The sequence below is a fragment of the Panthera pardus genome, unplaced genomic scaffold, assembly GCF_024362965.1.
Source record: "Panthera pardus isolate Hobbes unplaced genomic scaffold, ASM2436296v1 HiC_scaffold_24, whole genome shotgun sequence".
In the NCBI taxonomy this organism is placed as follows: domain Eukaryota; kingdom Metazoa; phylum Chordata; class Mammalia; order Carnivora; family Felidae; genus Panthera; species Panthera pardus.
In genome coordinates, this window is record NW_026526810.1 from 43,972,973 (window position 1) to 43,977,398 (window position 4,426).

Consider the following 4,426-nt stretch of genomic DNA (forward strand, 5'->3'; position numbering starts at 1 on the left):
ATAATGGCCTCCCAAAGATGTCCACGTCCCAATCCCTGGCACTTGTGAGTATATTTTACCTTACATGGTAAAAGGAATTTTGCAGATGTGACTAAGCTAAAGACCTTGAGATGGAAAATTATTCTGGATTGTATAAGTAAGTCCAATGCAATCACAGTCCTTTTAAGAGAGAGGCAGGGGGATCAGAGTCAGAAGAGAAAAAAAAGAATGTAATGATGAGCACAGAGGGTCACAGCCAGAGAGAGATTTGAAGATGCTACAATGCTGGCCTTAAAGACAGAAGGGTCATGGAACCAAGGAGGGCAAGCTGCCTCCCAAAGCTAGAAAAGACAAGGAAATGGATTGTTCCCTAAAGCCTCCTAGGACACCTTGATTTGGCCCAGTGAAACTCATTTCAGAATTCTGACCTCCAAAACTGTAAGATAACAAATCTGTGTTATTTTAAATTTGTGAAGTCAATGTCTCAAGGGGAGAGCTTCTGTGGGCTTTGGGGTGAATTTTTGTGATGGCTTTGGTGATGAGCATGTGGCAGAGGAAGGCTGTGTGATTTCCAAAACTAAGTCCTAAAAGGTGAGTTAGTGCTCACTCTGGCAGCACATACACTACAATTGGAACAATATGGAAAAGATGATCACGGCCCCTGCACAAGCATAACAAAAAAATTCATGAAGTGTTCCATATTTGTATTGTTAAATCACTGTATTGTACACATGAAACTAATATTACACTGTATGTTAATTATAATGGAATTAAAATTTTTAAAAATAATATTTTTTTAAGGTGAGTTAGGTTCAGCCTGGCCTTTCTTTATGGACATCTACTTGTGGAGCCCTGAGCTGCCATGTAAGAAGCATGCTACCCTGAAGCCACTATGCAGAAGACAACACATCTGAGACTGGAAGAAATACCCAAGAAACTAGCTGTTCCAGGCTCCAGCTGTGTGAGTCTTTCCAGCCCATAAGCCAAATATGTGAGTAATCAAACTTCAGATAATTAGCCCAAGCCTGACTACAAATACATAAAATACCCTGAACAAGCTGAGCCTTGTCAACGGCAGAACCATGAAAATCATAATAAAATTGTTCTGTTGTTTTATGTCATTAGGTTTTGCATTGGTTTCATGCATCAATGAGTAACTAATATATTAATGATAAAGAGAAATGTTCAAAATATAATATTAAGAGAAAAAGTAGGGGCACCTGGCTGTCTCAGTTGGTAGATCATGTGACTCTTGTCTCAGGGTCATGAGTTCGGCCCCACATTGGGTGTAGAGCCTACTTTAAAAAAAAAAAAGCAGTCTAGGGGCACCTGGGTGGCTCAGTAAATTAAGTGTCTGACTTCAGCTCAGGGCATGATCTTGCAGTTCATGGATTCGAGCCCCACGTTGGGCTCTGTGCTGACAGCTCAGAGCCTAGAGCCTGCTTCAGATTCTGTCTCCTTCTCTCTCTGCCCCTCTGCCACTCGTGCGCATGTGCATGCTCTCTCTCTCTCGAAAATAAACATTAAAATTTTTTTTTCACTGAAAACTATAGAAACCTTATGAAAGAAATTGAAGAAGACACAAAAAAATGGAAAAAGATTCCATGCTCCTGGATAGGAACAATAATATTGTTAAAATGTCAATGCTACCCCAAAGCAATCTACATATTCAGTGCAATCCCTATCAAAATAACACCAGCACTCTTCACAGAGCTAGAACAAACAATCCTAAAATTTTTATGGAACCAGAAAAGACCCCGAATAGTCAAAGCAATCTTGAAAAAGAAAACCAAAGCAGGAGGCATCACAATCCCAGACTTCAAGCTATACTACAAAGCTGTAATCATCAAGACAGAATGGTACTGACACAAGAACAGACACGCAGATCAATGGAACAAAATAGAGAACCCAGAAATGGACCCACAAACATATGGCCAACCAATCTTTGACAAAGCAGGAAAGAATATCCAATGGAATAAAGACAGTCTCTTCAGCAAGTGGTGCTGGGAAAACTGGACAGAGACATGCAGAAAAATGAACCTGGACTACTTTCTTACACCATACACAAAAATAAACTCAAAATGGTTGAAAGACCTCAATGTAAGACAGGAAGCCATCAAAATCCTCAAGAAGAAAGCAGGCAAAAACCTCTTTGATCTTGGCCACAGCAACTCTTAACACGTCTCTGGAGGCAAGGGAAACAAAAGCAAAAATGAACTATTGGGACCTCATTAAGATAAAAAGCTTCAGCACAGCGAAGGAAACACTCAGCAAAACTAAAAGGCAATCAACAGAATGAGAGAAGATATTTGCAAACGACATATCAGATAAAGGGTTAGTATCCAAAATCTATAAAGAACTTATCAAACTCAACACCCAAAACACAAATAATCCAGTGAAGAAATGGGCAAAAGACATGAATAAACATTTCTCCAAAGAAGACATCCAGATGGCCAAGAGACACATGAAAAAATGCTCAATATCACTCATCATCAGGGAAATACAAATCAAAACCACAATGAGATACCACCTCACACCTGTCAGAATGGCTAACATCAACAACTCAGGCAACAACAGATGTTGGCGAGGATGTGGAGAAAGAGGATCTCTTTTGCACTGCTGGTGAGAATGCAAACTGATGCATTCACTCTGGAAATCAGTGTGGAGGTTCCTCAAAAAATTAAAAATAGAATCACCCTACGACCCAGCAATTGCACTACTAGGTATTTATCCAAGGGATATAGGTATGCTGTTTCAAAGGGGCACATGCTCCCCAATGTTTATAGCAGCACTATCAACAATAGCCAAAGTATGGAAAGAGCCCAAATGTCCATCAATGGATGAATGGATAAAGAAGATGTGGTATATATACCACATATATATATCCCCACACACACACACACACAATGGCAACCAAAAAGAATGAAATCTTGCCATTTGCAACTACATGGATGGAACTAGAGGGTATTATGCTAAGTGAAATTAGTCAGAGAAAGACAAAAATCATATGACTTCACTCATATGAGGACTTTAAGACACAGAACAGATGAGCAAAAGGGAAGGGAAGCAAAAATAATATAAAAACAGGGAGGGGGACAAAACATAAGAGACTCTTAAATAAGGAGAACAAACAGAGGGTTACTGGAGGGGTTGTGGGAGGGGGGTTGGGCTAAATGGGTAAATCACTGTTGCACCATATGCTAACTAACTTGGATGTAAAATCAAAAAAAAAAATTTAAGTAGTCTATAGACTACCATAAGGATGTGTGTATGTGTGTTTGTGCGTGCATGTGTACAGAGAAAAAACTTGGATGTCACCAAAATATGTTGTATAAAATGGTTATCTCTGTGTGCTGGGTGAGGAAATTAGTATCTTCTACTTTATATTTTTTATATTTCTAAAGTCTATAAAAGAAATATGCATTCCTTTTGTAATCAGGAAAAATATTTTAATCCCTTTAGATCCTTCTACTTTCAAATATATCATGATTGCAGAAAGCATATGAGTATATCCAGTACAGGAACACTTACATTCACACATGTATGTACATCCTGAAGATAAAGTCAATAGAACAGGAGAAGGGATCACTTGGTTAATCAGAGTGAGAACATGAACCTTTAAATCCTACTTTTATTCCTCCCTTTCCTATAGGAGAAATGGCAGCCAATATCTTATAATATGGGGTCAAATACCTAATCCTTTTAGCCACTCCCATCTCAATTGTAATTGACTGATGCTACTGGGTTTGGATTCTTTTCTGTGACACAGATAAAAGATTGTCTATAGCTTCTCCCAGGAGAAGGAAAGTAAACCACCTTTTTGAGAATCAACCCTTTCTCTGGGGAGAAAATTCACTAAAATTCACTAGGATTTTGCTGTTCTCTGTGAGTACCTCTGAAAGATGGGACCTGGAGAAGAGTCAGAGGTACAATAAGAAAGTCGAAAGGAGGGGGAGATCCCAGGACTCTGCCACATCCCATTAAATTTTCATGATAACCTTGCAAATAGAACTCACAATCCCCGTTTTACAGATGAGAATATTTAGGTTCAGAAAGGCTAAGCAGTTCACCCAAGTCAAAGAGCTAATAAGTGGCAGAGCTGACCTTCCAATACAAAGTTTCTTATGGTAACACTGCACTTGAATTCCCTTTGCCTCAGTTCCTACCTTCAGCATTGTCATGTGAATTAAATGTTTGAATATATATATCATATGATACGGAATAACGCCTACAACTTGAAAATACCTCATTATCAGTATTAGCTGGCATCTTAATTGTACGACTCAAAGTCACATCGTAAAGTACAAGCAGGCCCTGGGGGGCCTACAACTGTCCTCCTTTCAAAAATCCTGCATTCAGCATCTCATTTTTGAGTGGGGCAGCAGCCTACTTAGCAGTGGTTGTTTTTCCATGAAAACTAAAGCTGGATCTGGAGCCCACAGAGTAG

The 4,426-nt window shown here is 39.2% G+C and overlaps 1 non-coding gene across 1 annotated transcript; it reads left to right on the forward strand.

Moving 5' to 3' along the window:
* Window positions 1-578: 578 nt before the first annotated feature.
* Window positions 579-685, forward strand: LOC128773162 (U6 spliceosomal RNA). The gene has a single exon (XR_008417443.1). It is a non-coding gene; the product is annotated as a U6 spliceosomal RNA (small nuclear RNA).
* The last annotated feature ends 3,741 nt before the right edge of the window (window positions 686-4,426 follow it).